Genomic DNA, 15,113 nt, shown 5'->3' on the forward strand with positions numbered 1-15,113 from the left:
GAACACAGGCCCTTATGGTCTAGCTCTGTCTTTTCCTTCACGCTGTATTTCCCGGCAGGCATCCCTTCTTGGCCTTTTGGCTAAGATCATGGGTAGCTTCTATTCATATCGGTTTAATATTTTCTGGTAGGTAGAGCTAGTTGTACTTCTCAAACCCAGCAGGCTGCCTCATACCTCAGGGCTTCTGAACCTCCTTTTCCTTTGCTAGGCCTTCCCTCCTCAGCTCAGTGGCTTGGAAAACAGATGCTCTCCCTCCCTCCCTCCCTCCCTCCAGAAGAGAATCAAGTGTGCAAGGGGGCAAAGTGCCAGGATTTCAGGGATCGACTGACTCTATGGGAACCCTAGCCTTGCTGTGTGTCTTTGGGTTACTTAATCTCTCTGATCCTTAATGCCCGCTCTGTCCACTGAAGTTAATAATATGCCATAGGGTCACGGTGAAGAGAACATGAGCTCCCGAGTACAAATTTCCCAGCATATAATAAGTGCTTAGAAATGGGCAGTCGGATGTTGTCATCTTGTGCCTTCCAGAGGACTGCAGACAAGAATGCCTTCGAGGGGAGGGCAGGCAGGTGTCAAGAAGCACTATGAATATTAATGATGGTACTGTGCTGGGCATTCCCTGTTTGTACCACCCCAGATGCACTGAGTACCCTACTCTGTCTCTCCCTCCCCACCCCAGGGAGACCTCAGTGGACCACATCCAGCCCCAGGCTCCTTGCAGGCTGGCTGCTGCCCAGGGAACGTGCTGGTATGAACTCAAGAGTTTGGGAAAGAGGCTGGAGGAGAGTTTGGGTATTACTTTTCTACTCCTTCTAGTTCCAAGCCAGCAGCCCCTCCTCCTTGACCGCAGCCTTCAGTGAGCTCCCTAAGCCCCACTCTCCCCTCCCCTTCCCTCTTCAGCCCTAGGGGCTGCTTCTAATCCCAGGTGCCTCAAAGTCCCTTAGTGACCCCTGGCCCTGCCCGCCCCCTGTCACAGTCTTTTCACTGAAATGCCTTTGTTGGAACTGAGATGAACAGTTTCCTGGGGGATTTGATGGGTGCAGGCACTTTGCAGATACACACCCTTGGGCCACCAGGTGCACAGCCCCAAAGTCTAAGCTCCCCTGGTGCCGCACTCAGGGGAGCCAGACCCCAGCTCCGATGAGCTGCCATGATGGCACGGGTCTTGAGATCTCCACAAGTCTCTTGGCTAAACTACGGTTCTCCCACTTCCTCCCGCCCTCTCTAGATCCTATATGTGCATCATCCACGTGCACATGGGAGTCAGACCCACATCCCAGAACAAAACATTCCAACAGGACTTGGGGTGTCTGCCTTGAGAGGGAAGGACATGTCCCGATTTCACAGCAGCCAGCCCCTGGAGGGGGGGTGGAGCTCGACAGCATGTCAGAGCACACCCCACAAGCAGCCAGTGCCCAGAGGAGAGGGATGGCTCCTGTGAGAATGTCAGCTCACCGGCCCCTTGCCTCGGGGAGGAAGGGACATTTCACCCAAGCATACCTCATGGTCTGGGGCAAAGGCTCTCTGGGCAACTGACCAGACGATTTAAAAGCAAGATTCGAGAAGACAGGGGAAAAGGGGGAAAAGAAGGAACGGTCCGGTGTCTGACCTTCTTAGATTATGTTTCATGGCCTGCAGTGAAAACCCATTTAATTTCTGCATAACTTAGAAAAGGTTTTAAACGGGCCTGGCAAAGAGCCATTCATATACTTAGAAGGGACAAGCCATTGGAGAGAAAAGAATGCTGACTTCCTGCATTTCAGGTTCTGGGTGCCTATCAGGGATATGCTCTATTACGGATATGGGGGGGTGGCATTCATCAGCACCTACACTTGGGGCCTCTCCGAGCACCTAGCTGCTGCTTCATGCAAATGTGCAGATGTGCCCCTTTAAAGGGCTACACCTTCCACACAAGCAGATTTCCCCCTGTGACCAGGTGTAGCTGGGCTTTGGAGTATACAGCAGGCAGTAAAACTTGGTGACTCCGAGCATGGCCTGAGTCACACTCCCTAAGTGTGACTATGAGCCTTTCCACATACTGGCTGGAGACCTCAAGCATATGCTGCTGAACTCTTTTGGCCTCAGTTTCCCTGTGCGAAGGAAAATATAAAAATGGAACTGTTCACAGTACCTACCACCAGGATTGTGAGAATTACACGAGACAAGGTGTGGAGGGAAAAAAAAACCAAAAAAACAAACAAAAAAAAACCTCGCTGAGCCAGGCACAAGGCAATATTGAGCAATACTCAATAAATGGTCATTGCAATTATTATTATGGTAATAAAATACCATCACAAGCAGCGTGAGATGAGCTCTGTTTAAAGGAGGGTATTAAAAACAGCCAATCAATCTCTTTATCATGAACTTAGACAAATGGGCATTTTAAAATTCAGAAAGAGACCATCTCTGTTGATGAATTCATGGCTGCTGCAGACGGGTTCCAGGTGGGAGAACTTCGGGAGGCCCTCCCCAGAGGGACTGGAGGGCCCCGGAGAGGAGGGCAGGGGTCTGAGGAAGGCGTGGGAGGGGCTCCTGGAGGCAGCTCCTGATCATGGAGTCCAGGCCTGACCCTGCACAACTCAGGGATGCGTTGAGTGTAGGAGCAGGAAGGAGCCTTGGGGATTATCCAGTCCTGTCTCCCCAAATTACTGATGGTACAAGTGAGGGGCTGCGTCTGGCTCTCGGTCTCTCAGGTGGTGAATGGCAGAGCCACGACGGCAAATATAGCGCTTTATTCATGCCACCCAGAGTTGCTAACCACTGCCTCCCTCCGCACACTTTCCCCAAGTAAAGATGCGCTTTATAAACCCACAGTTCTGCTTAAGGGAATGGATTAAAGTCTGTACCAAGTGACTTCAGACCTAGGGCACATCTGATTGGTTCAGGGGTAACCACGTGACTCAAGTACGCCAATCAGATGCAGCCTGGCCTGTTAAATCCATTTTCTGCAGAACCTGAAAAAGAAGGTTCTTGCTATCTGGTTAGGGCTGGAGTGGGCACCGTGACAAGCCCAGTGCCACACAGAAGCCAACATTTACAGGGCGGAGGAGAAGCCACGGATGGGCCGAGAAAGCTCAGCTGCAGTGATGGTAATGGAGCCCAGTGAGGGAGGAAAGCAGAGACATGTGCCTCTCAGAGCCTTCCCTGCCCTGGTCTTTGCAGACCCTGCCTGGACTTAACTTCCTGTCCCTGGCTGTGGCGCAGGGACTGCATCTGGGCTGTCCTTCCTATGGCTACACCCTTTGGCTTACACTGTGCTCTATGGGTCTCCATTCCTTCCTCCCCCACGGTACCCCCAGAATGCATCCAGCCCCAGGCAAGGCCTCCTCATTCCTGCAGCTCTGCCCCAGGCTCAGCCTGACTCTTGCCTGCCGGGATTCCGTCCTTTTAATGCCCAGGCTGGGCCACAGAAAGCAAAGCTCCCTACCACTGCTCCTAGGCTGCTGGGGGCAAGGAAGGTAATAAGGGGGAGAAGAATAAAACAACCTAGATGAATGAATGCTGGCTCCCTCTCTTTTAAAAGTGTCCCCAGATACTCCTTTTAACATGCAAATCCAGTCAGGTCACTGCAGTGATCGGCATGAATGTGGGGGTGGCAGGGGAGGGTAGGAGACAGCTTGGTCACTGGCTTGACACCATCATCCAAGACAGGCCTGGAGGAGGGATACCCTACAAAGCCAGGCTCTGCCCACCTGGAGACAAGGGACTCCTCTGGTGTCTAGGCTTGGGGTTTGGGGTCTACAGATCCATTACCAGGATGGGCCTGGGCTGTACAGGCAGGGCCAAAAGGCCCATTTCAGCTGAGGTGGGCTGCCTCATTCTAGGGCAACTTCTCCTCACAAATTGTTGGTGGAAACTGGTTCTGAGTCCAGCTTCTTGTTGAAAAGGAGCAGCTGGTCTCTGGAAGGAAAGGTTCCAGGCCTCTTTGCCAGCTTCTCTGCCCCAGTTCTGCTCCCAGCACCTCTTCCCCCATGGCCACTCCCCCCTTGCCCCATCCTGCCCCCACCCCCCCAGAGCTTCTGAGCCCTTACATGGGAAATCTCTCCAAATGTCCCGCCCAGGCCTCCTGGGAAGCAGGGAACAGTGTTTAGGGATCAACCCCTGCAAAACCCTGGCAGGCCAGGAGGATCCTCTCAGCAGGAGCCCCGCTCCAGGCAGGACGCAGACAGGGCAGGCCCCTGCCTCTTCCAGTTCCCATTTAAGCTCCACATCACTTCTGATGGACCTGCTGTAAATGGGCCACCCTGTGCAATTCAGAGACAAATAAATCTTTTTGCTACTCCTGGGGTGACAAGGGAATAGACTCTGGGAAAGTTCTGCTGTGCAAGGGATCTTGTTCGTTAATAATAATGATAAATAGCTCACTTCTCACATGCAGTGTGAGTTACATTACACTCCAGGCTTCTACAGAGGTGGCTCGGGGTGCTCACTGGAACGGCGGGGGGTACAGGCAGAAGGGAGGAACAGGGCCGGGCAGGCAGAGAGGCGGAGAAGGAGGGTAAGGAAGCGGGTGGGGGAGGGAGAAGAAGGTGACCAGGGACAAAGGAAGATAGGAGGGTGTGGAGAAAGAGCAGAACTGGGGAGCAGAGGGTGATGGGGATAAGCCGGAGAGCATTCCCAGGAAGAGAGAGGGAATGAAAGAGGGAGGAAGGAACTGGAAGGAAGAGGAAGCAGCACTGCAGAGGGAAAGTTGTGAAGAAAGGAAAAGCAGTATAAAAGTTTGAAGCGCCTAGAGAAAGGAAGGTAGGAGAGACAGGAGAAGCACCCCATCCCCGCTCATCTTCGCGGCCTACGCTCGTCAATTCGATTTATTCCGTGTCCTCGACCAAACCTCCGCAACAAGCCCTACCATTTCCACTGGAGGTGCCATCTCTAAAGGCGTTATTAATATTTATGGAATGCTTGCTGGATGCCGCCACAGTCTTTAATATCTTATTATAAAGCCTGTTATAAAATGCATTAGTAATAAATTCCTGACAGATGGAGTCCTGACAAGGTGCAGGCATCTCGGTGGATCTGAGCTGGGAACAGACGCTCCTGGAAGGCGCATGTGCTGCTCAGGGGCTGGGCTGCAGGGCGCCCCCTGACCCAGGTGGGGTGGGGGCAGGGGAGGGAGCTCGATTCTCCACCCTCAGGCCCGGGGGTGTGGTCAACAAATTTATCTCATCACCTCTTTTTTCCAGGACAGGTGAGGGGGGGTGGGATCTTCATTTCTCTGAAAGCTCAGAGAAATGAAGCAACCTGTCCCACGTCACACAGCTTGTAAGTAAGTGGCGGAATTAGGATTCAAGTTCGGATCACCTCTGTGTCCCCAGACCTCAGGGACCCCAGAAATGGGGGTGGACAGTGGGTCCAGGGCCCCTGCTCAGGCATGGCCAATTCATTCACTGTCCTCTGTGGAAGGGCAGGGGGTGACGTGGGAACCGAAGACCAAGGGCTCTAGGTGGTCTGTGTTAGAAAAGGAAGAGCTGGTGGGGAGATTTAGCTCCCCAAAAAGTTCAGAAGGAAGAGGGTATCTCCAAGTTTTCACACTTCCATTGGAAATCAGGATATGGGCTCCCACTGTGCCAAGAAGTCAAGTCAGATATAAAGGCCTTTCTGACAAGGGGGCTCCTGGGGCAGTGGGTGGGTCACCTGTGTTTGTTTCCATGGAATGCCAAAGCAGGTACCGGTTCACTGGTGACCCGGAGGCAGGGGCCCACGGGGTCTTGGAGAGGGCATCATCCCAAATGTAAGGGTTTAGAGGTTTCATGGCATTCCAACTTAGGGAGAAGGAGAAATGGGGTCTGTAGGAGACGTGGGCTGTATTTATTTCTCCAGGAGGCGAGAAAGAGAGACTGGCTCTAGCTGAGAGCAGGTCCAAAGAGAACAACAGTGCTCTGAGAGGAATCTGGAGAGGCAAGAGCCCGCCAGGCCTTGATGGCTGTCTCAGGTGGCCCCATTCGGTCAGGGAGGGGCCCACCAGCTCATGCACACATGCATGCGTATAGCACACTCTCTAGCACCACCCTCTACAGAGGAGTCAGGAAGAGATCATTTCACAGCATCTCTTCTCTCCATCAGCATCTGCTGTCTCTCAGACGATGTGCGTGAGAATCCAAAATGTGCTAGGTCTGCTCTGAGAGCCAGGCAGGCCGCCGGGTGGAGGCTCTGTAGGCAGAAGGAACCTCAAAGGACTGAGCTCTGAGTCCCACATACCCTGATAGGACTCGAGTACTTTCCCAGCTATTCCACTCCTTGGAGCCAGCTCAGTGCTTACCCACCACTGAGTCCTTCCCTCCTTCTTGGCCTCCAGCTGTGTACTGCCCCTTTTGAATCCCAGGAAGACACTCTTCAAAGTACTGACCTAAGGCCCCTCCTGACTTCCCCATGTCTGCAAAGGTCTTTGTCTACCAGAATAATCTTGGACTTGCCCCTCTCTCTTGCCCCCTATTCTTCATAAGAATGTCAATTCTTCCTTCCATATTCCCCAAATCCTCCCTTTTCTCTTTGTTATTTACCTTGGCCACCTCTGCGGTGACACCTATGTCACTTGCACATAGAAGGGATTCAATAAATGTTTTAACAGAATCGGGACTTCCCGTTCAATGTGGGAGATTGAACACATTCATTTATTTCTGTTTTTGTCCAAACCCCTCACCAAAATGACAATATGAAAATTAAAAATGCATAGATCCACAAGGACAAAAAGAACAGGAGAGGAGGCAACTGGAAACAGATGGAACTGAGATTGCCTTAGGAAAGAGGGGCAAACGAAAGCTCAGGCTGGGGACTCAGAACCCTGGAAAATCTCAGGAGCTGGAGATACCAGGTGAGGCCAAAACTGGGAAGACCATCTGCAAATCTTCAAAGAGTAGTCAGACTCCCAAGTGCCTTCCCAATTTGTGCAGAAGACAAGAGGTTTTCTTTCTCGAGCGGCCACGTTAGTTGGGCTCTGGACTCAGGTTGGGAGCTGGATAAGGCACTGAAAACAGAGAGGTTAAATGAAAATCTGCATCTCTGCTTCATTCCCATCCCCGATCAGGCCTCTAGCCAGTCAGCCTCTTGGAGACTGACAGCAGGCAGGAGACAGGGAAACTGGCCCAAGAGAAAGACGAACACAAATGTTAACATGGTAGAGTTCTTGCAAAGTAACAGCTAGATCTTCACCTAATCACCCCATAGTGAAGTCCACTGGTCAGCAAGAGCGCTCGCTCCATCCTGCCCTGCCCTAACACACTACAGTGGGCTTCTAGGCGGCTAAATGTCAACTCACTCTCAAATATAAACAGGCAACTAAGGGTCAGGAAACATTTGAGAAGAGCATCTAATGTGAAAGACAGGGATGGGGTTGGGGTGGAGCAGTGGGAAGGAATAACAAAAATAAGTATCTTTGACATGCTTAGTGAGACAAGGCATAGCCTCTTTGAAATAAGAACATTCTAAGAGGAAGAGACAGTCAAAATAACAAACTTAATAGAAGAGTTGGAAGATAAAGAAATTTCTCTAAAAGTAAGGACAAAACTCAAAGAGATAGAGAAAGGGGGGAGAAAAATAAGAAAATCAGAGAAGCAACACCCAACAGAGATCCAACACCCAACTAATAGGGCTTCTAGAGAGAGGAAACAGGGTAAGTGAAGGAGAGGGAATTATTTGAGAGGTGAGGTAAGAAAATCTCCCAGATCTGAAGGACATGTTTCTGGATGGAAAGAAGCCTCTGTGTGTTCAGAGGAAAGACCCACACCGAGTCATAAAACTATGCAGTTTCCAAACACTGAGTCTTCAAAAAAAAAAAAAAAAAAATTAAGACACTTTCAGAGAGAAAACAAAAGACTACCCTCAAAGGGTCAGGGATCAAAATGGCACAGAAGTTCTTAACAGTAACACTATAGGCAAAGGAGAAATTACTGCATTATGAGAGAAATGATTTCAATCCAGAATTCTATACCCAGCCAAACTATCAACAAATAGGCATCTAGAACAAATACATTTTTCAAACAGAGTAAAAAAAAAAAAAAAAAGCCCATGAATCCCTTTTCAGGAAATTACTGAAGGGTGTTCTCTACCAACATGAGGATGTAAACCAAGAGGAAAATATGGGAACCATGAAGAAAGAGACAAAGAAATTCACTGGGTGATTCCCCTATTCCACGCTCCATGCCCACTCCACACAGGCCTCTTCAGCCACTCAGCCTCCAGAAAAGCAAGCAAGCCAGAGCACAGCCAGTCTGGGTGGGAACAGGAGGATGGACTCTCCAAGGAGAATCTTGCCATGAGGAATACAAACTGATAAAAAAAAATCAATATACTTTTAATAGACGAAGAGGAGGTACTTGATTATGTCTGAATATTTAGAAGAAGTGATAGCTTCACAGAACTCTAAGCAAACCAACAGAAAGGTGGTAATTATTAACTCTAGAAAAAACAAAAAAGGAATTATAATTAAAGTACGTGATGTGGCAGAGCTTGAATGATATTTACATAATCACAGTGCTGTGTACACCAAATACTGTGTGAGCTGTGCTTAAGTTGGGAGGATGGGTGGAGCATGTGACGAGGTTGGGTGTGTGTGCATGTGCAGCAAAGGTGAGGTCAAGGGTAGGGTAGAAGTGCCATTCTCATCCTTTAGAGCTAGAAGTCAATGTCTAAAGCTACAATGCCTAAAATGGAAAATGGATATGCATGCAATTTAGAAATGAGAAGGTAACTATCAGCAATTGGAAGAGGTTGTCTAGGGCTGGGGATCAGGAATGGGAAAGGGTGAGACAGGGCATTGCCATTTTTTATCATAAGCGTAGCTTTGCTCTTTGACTTTTACACTCATGCAACTATGACTTTGATAAAAATTAATATAAACGTGGAAAAAATGTATCTCCCTAAGGCTGGTCTACTGCAGCCCTTCCTCTCTTTTGGCCATGACCCTGTAGTTGATCCCAGAAAGTCACCTCCCTAAAGCACTGATCTCCCTTCGTGTTCTCTTTCTCAAACACCACCATAGGCTCCTTTTACCTCCAAGGCAAGGTCTCTTGGACCTTAAACCTCAGCAGAGCCTGACCAAAGCTTTCCTCTCTACACTCCTCTTTTGTTTTCACTCCATTGAGACCTTCTGCTTTGGTCAGATTATTCTACCTGGTAGCCCCCAGAGTGTGGGCCCACTTCTAGCCTTTGCTCATGATGCTCTGTCTTTCCCACCCAAATTCCTCCTGATATTTTTCCCGGAAAGCAGACATCACCATCTGGCATAGAGAGATAATGAGTGGCAGCAGAGTTCCAAGAGAGTCCCCTCCCATGCCAAGTGCCACCTCCCATGAGCACCACATTCCAGGGCTATCCATGTACCCGCCCTCCCCCAGACACCACCCTCGACACCCTCTCACTCCCTGACCTGCTGGGGCTGAGGGAAGGAGCACGGTGCAGCACAGGGCTTGATGCCTCCTGGACAGTGCTCAGCTGGCCCACCAGCCCAGCAGCTGGCTGAAGGCCACATGCAGAGAGAAGGGGACAGACAGGCCACCATGGTGGGGTGGCCCCAGTCCCCATAGCATGCCACATTCAACACCAGGCTGCGCCACTCCCTCCCTTAGGGAACCAGCTTCTACTTCTCTCTCTGTGGTGTGGGAGGACTGACAGCAGAGGCATCCTTCCCCACCCTGAGAGTTAGGCTGACTGGCTCCTGGGAGCCTCCCAGCAGGGACTTATAAACCAGCTTCTGGAGACCAAGAAGCATCCCTTAGGTGATGATTACTCTCCATGCATGTTGACCTGACTGGAAAAAAGAAAATCCAGAAACAACACTCCTTAAGTGCTGGGTCATATTCTGGCTTGACAATCACAATCCACAAAGCTTCCTTCTCTGTTGTCACAGAGCATTCATGCAAACATTGATGCCTCAGTTTTCCCACCTGGGAAATGGGTATAGCAAGTCCTTCCACACGGAGCTGCAGGGGAGGTCAAATGAGCTAACAGTGGAGTAAGTACTTTGAAAACTCAAAGGTCAAAATAAAAATCACCACCTTCTGCAGAAGTAGACAACTGTAAGAAAGAAAAAAAACTAGGGAAAGGTGTGATGTGACCTACAGAAGAGTCCTCTTGAAGGAGCTAGCCTAGAGTCCAGAAGCGGGCCATCTGGGTGCCGGGACACTGTCCCTGAGCCCAGGACTACAGGGGGCTGAGTTCCAAACACAAACAGGGTTCAGCTGAGGCATGAGGTGGTCTTGAGACTTGGTAGATTCTGGAAAATAGCAATCAGTAGATGCGTGGAGTCTCCTGGGATTTTTTTTTTTTTTTAAGATAAGAAAGAGACTTTTGTGGGTCTAAGGTCATAACTCCCATCTATTGAAGACATCCTATATGTCAGACCCTGTTTTAAATACTTTCTATGCATCATACCATACAATCCTCATGGAAACCTCGAAGCACACACTAATACCATGCCTTTTCCAGATGTCCAAGGCCGAGGGGTAATAAGTAGGAATCTGGGGATGTGCACCCAGAGCCCAAGCTCTTAACCACCACGCTATATTATTCTCAGTGACGAGGGAGCAGAGTGTATCAGGTCTAGGAGGCAGGGAGTTGGCCAAGATGACCTTGAGAAACTGGGATCCTGTCATTCTGGCTAAGTGCCAGGGCCTCCTGATGACATTTAAGGAGTCTGCCACAGAATGACTTAGGTCATCCAGAGATTCCAGATTCAGAGGTGACAGATATCAGAAGTCACCAGGAAGGTGCTGTTAGTGGAAGAGTGAGATATCAGGAGCTGTCAGGTTCTTTCATCCGCTGATCCCAAACACATGTATCAAATAACACAGCACACGCTCACGGTCTTCATCTCTCCGACCGAAATATGGTCATGAGCAATTACATGTGGTCGGTTACGGCGAGGAGGACAAACATAATAAAGGGAGGCTTTGAAGGAGCAAAACCCTCAGGGAAGCTGCGGTTTGAGTCCCAGCTCCAGCCCTTATTAAAATTGCTGTGTGACTTCAGAGAAGTTAGGCAATGTCTCTGAACCTCAGTTTCCTTGCAATGAGATTATTGTGAGGCTTATGGGAGATAATGCATGAGGCATTCTTAGTGCAAAACAGGTGCTCAATGAGCCTTAGGCTCTGTCATAAAGTTTTACCTCTTGGGGTGGGTGTAAGAGTTTATGAACTAAAGTGCTTTGCAAATGTTACTTCTGGTGGAGCAGTCTGGAAGGGAACAGGATGCATCTGAAGGCTAAGGTCCTTGCTCGGCTCTCTGCGGAGACAAAAGGCCTGGATAACAGGCCCGGGCATTCCTTGTGGCATGCACCCCATCTGTGTCCCAGTGGAGCCCACTGGCTGTGTCATGCCGCCAACGGTGCCCTGAGCTCTCTGTGCACAGCTCCATGGCTCACAAATGGGGCTCCATCTCCCAGCCCCCAAATTCATTTCCCTGCATGATGATGAATCATGTTAAACAAAATGAATATGCAAATCTCCTTAGGGCAGGCCTTACATCTATGGGAAGCTGAGGCTAATAAATGCATTCTGAATAAGGAGACGGCTCAAGCGATACAACTTTGGTTCATCTCTCCTCTCCCCTCCACCCTTCAGGCTCCACCCACCAGTTTGCCCCTTTGTCCTGAACTGGGGCGTGCATTCTGAAGGGGCGGATGAAGGAGGCAGCCGAGGCCTGGGCAGGCATGAGGAGTAGGTTAGGCCTGGTGCAGGTTTTCTGTCTCAAATCCCTGACCCGGGTCCCGGAGGCTACTGCTGCTGGACAGTATGATGTGGTAAGCAGAACCTGCCCCTTGGAGCCCCGGGGGCTCAAGGGCTAATGGGCAGGGGTGAGGGGGGTGGGGTGCACACATGACTGCAGGGGAGCTCACGGCTGGTGAGAGCTGGAGAGAGAGAGGGCAGCTGTGGGAACTCACGGGCCCCAGGGTTGGGGTGGTGGTGGTGCTGGGAAATGGTCTCAGAGTCAAGAGGTAGAGAGAGACTGGAATTATCGGGGCTCCTGAGACTTGAGGGGTCACTCACTCAGGCCAGGGCTACGCTCCCTTGGCTGCACAGCAGGATAGCAGGGGAGCTCTGAAAGAAAATCAGTGCCCAGGCCCACCCCTGTCTCTGGGCTTTTCCATTCCCAGAGGAATTCTCAGGTCTGGCCCGGTTGGAGCACTGCCCGCACCAGGCACTACTCTACAGATGGGAAAGCTGAGACTGGGGGAGAGCAGGGGGTTCCTTAACGGAGGTCACACAGATGACATTCTCCTGCTTGGGCAAGGATGGCCCAGGGAGGCCCCCACACTCAAGGAACACACCTGAGGAGGGAGGATACCCTGCTCGGTTGTCCCTGGGAACTTTCCCATGGTATGGGACCAGGAGGGCTGTAAAGGCTGGGGAGGGATGGAGTATGTGTTCCCACAGATGTGCGGAGGTGGCTGCCCTCCAAGGGAGGTGTGGGAGGAACAGGGCAGGGGATCCCATTTTTTGGTCTGCGGTGCCTGGGGGACCACTGGCTGTAGGGAGCCAGGAGTCCCAGCACACAAAGCCTGCGAGAAGACTACTAGATGGACCCCGAGACAAAATGGAGACCCCGAATCCCAGAAGCACTCTGCTCTGCCCAGGGAAAGGCAGGACCAGGGGAGCCATGGCCTCCTCTGTGAAGACCAGACTTGACCAAGACCCAAGCCGGCCTCCCCTTCCCTGACAGAAGCCACAGGAAGCAGCTCCATACACCACCCAGGTGCTTCAAGTTCATGACCAACCTGGCCAGGACGTCCCAAAGGTCTCTCCCCAAGCCCCTCCTGGAATTACGAATGTGGAGACCGATTTCTAGGGAGAAACAGAGCACTCCCCAGCTCTGCTCCTCATGGCCCCAGGTGCCCAGTGAAGGGCTTGCCAGCTCCTAGGGCATACTGGCCTTCCCCCAGGAAGTAAGAGAGACCGAGGGTAGGAATTGCAAATGACTTTCATTAAGCAGGGGTGCTAATACCATGAATTACAAATGAAAGCCAGATGAAGAGGACCCTGGCAGCCTTACCTCCATTTGATATTAATTGGGCGACACTTTGTTTTAATGGTACATTAATTAATGCGGAATTTCGACGGAAGTCCGTGTGACACTCACATTAATACAAATGAATTCATTACCGTTGGTGTTATTACAAGAAATGACAAATAAATCTGTAACAGTGGGACCCTTCAAATAATAATCACGAATCATTAGGTTTGCCGCTCGTTTGTACTGTAGCTTGCAAATATGTGTGTATGTTTTCTGCTGCGCGCGTGCCTTTGCCTTTTGGCTGGGGGAGGCAGCTGGGCGGGGCTGGCTCCATCGTGGGGAAAGGGGAAAGCCTCTTCCAGACTTCTTCACATCTGCTTTTCCTCCCTTTCTTCCTCCCACCTCAACCCCCAGAGAACCCCTCTCCCCTGAGCCCTGCCCCAGGCTTAGTGATTCCGCATCAAGGGTGTGATGGGGGCTGGTCCCCCAAATCCAGCTCACCCAGTGTATACCCTCTGTCCCTGAGGAGGGGGATAGCGGGGGAAGGAATAAGAACAACGGGGCCTAGGTGGGTGGAGCCTGGCTTGAGGAACCGGTGCAGCCATAAATTCATCTGATCTCGGAGGTTTCCCGTGTCAGATGGGTCTTCAAGCCTCGGAGGGTCTTGGGGACAGAATCCAGGTGCCCCATGAGCAGCACTGTGTTGGAAGTTTTATCCACGTTCTTCTCTTCAGTCCTTGCCAGGTCCCAGAGGCTTTACCCCACGGTCAAAGGCACTGAATAGGTTTTGAGAGCTTTGAGACTTGAGCGAGGAAGGGCCAAGCTTGGAACTCAGCTCTACCTGGCTCCCGAGCTTCCCATACAGCAGCTCTTCCCAGGGAGAAGCTGCCACCTGCCTGGTGGGGTCAGTATGCTGGTGGAGACAAGGTAGAGCCTGGATGACCCTGGCAAGCTGATCCCTACTCTCCACTCCCCTGTTCAGGGCTTCGGGCTGTAATCTCACAATGGCCAGCAAGGGACCGACGAGCTGGGGCGACAGCTACTGTCCTGGTTGTTCCTCACAGCCTCTCAGTTCCATGAAGCTGAGGCTGGGGTCATTCTTGCTTCTAAAGGGCAATAAGGGAGGCCCCAGGAAAGCACACTGCAGGGAAAGCATTAGATGGGCCTGGGTGACTCAGCGGGGGGCGGCGGGTGTTTAAGTTCAACAAACCCTCGGCACACAGGCTGCCTCGTCTCCGCTCTGCACACAGGGCAGACAGTGCAGAGAGATCACAGTGCTTCTCCCCAGATTCAGCCTCGGGATCCCCAGCCCAGGGCTCTAAGTAGCTTCTCACCATCGACTGACATTGATGTGTGATTTGAGAGCTGTTTGCTCTCCCTGTTTTGGAATATCTCTCCCTGGAGAACTTTAAAATAAGATCCAGTCTCTGAAGGGGATGCCCAAGGAGGGGTTGGTTAAATGACCTCGTGGGGGGTCCCTCCGACCCTGGGAGTCTGGGACTCCATGAATCAGTTGTTCCCTCCCCGCCTACGTGAATCCATCAGCCAGTCTGACCTCGATGTACAACAGATTTCTGACCTTTGGCCAACAGGTTAGACAACACGGAACCCAAATCCAGCCTCTCCACCAGTGAGGCCTTGCTAATGTGGCTGCTGGCCCCCGCCCTATGACCTGCCCTCCACCCTGGCCCCAGGAGTCCTGGCTGTCGGAGGCTAAGGCCACTTGGCTATTAGGTGCAGACTAGCTCGGACCAACGACCTACAATTAGATATCTGGGGGACTCCAGCCCCCACTCTGGCTCACGTTCACCCCCATTCACACTGGTACTGAATGAGCCAATTAATCACCTAAGATTGTTAACTGTGCTAATTATGCTCACTCTTGAAACTTGTGGAACAATTATATACTGTCTCTGCCTCATGAGCTATCAATTATACGGATCGCAGGCAGGCTGTCACTTCTCCCAAGCCAAGACAGGCGGTCTAACCAGGCTCCAAGCTGGTTTCTCAAGGAGAGATCTCGGAAGACTTTGCCCGAGTGGAGGCAACACCCAGAAGAAGCAGCAAAGGCAGGGACCTCTCCACGGGAAGAGGCTTTGCCAGTGACTAAGGGGTCACTCAACACTGATCTTACACAAGGGTCTTCATTATACAAAAGCTGTCCCCTT

General features: G+C 51.2%; 1 protein-coding gene and 1 pseudogene across 1 annotated transcript in view; one reads left to right on the plus strand and one right to left on the minus strand.

Annotated features, from left to right (window-relative positions):
- CDH23 (cadherin related 23) overlaps positions 1-15,113 on the minus strand; it is a 395,942-nt gene that overhangs the window by 231,960 nt on the left and 148,869 nt on the right. The window lies entirely within an intron of this gene.
- Positions 61-160, plus strand: LOC116858529 (annotated as a pseudogene).

This window comes from Lontra canadensis, unplaced genomic scaffold (genome assembly GCF_010015895.1).
Source record: "Lontra canadensis isolate GAN:19392208 unplaced genomic scaffold, GSC_riverotter_1.0 scaffold3, whole genome shotgun sequence".
NCBI classification, from domain to species: Eukaryota; Metazoa; Chordata; class Mammalia; order Carnivora; family Mustelidae; genus Lontra; species Lontra canadensis.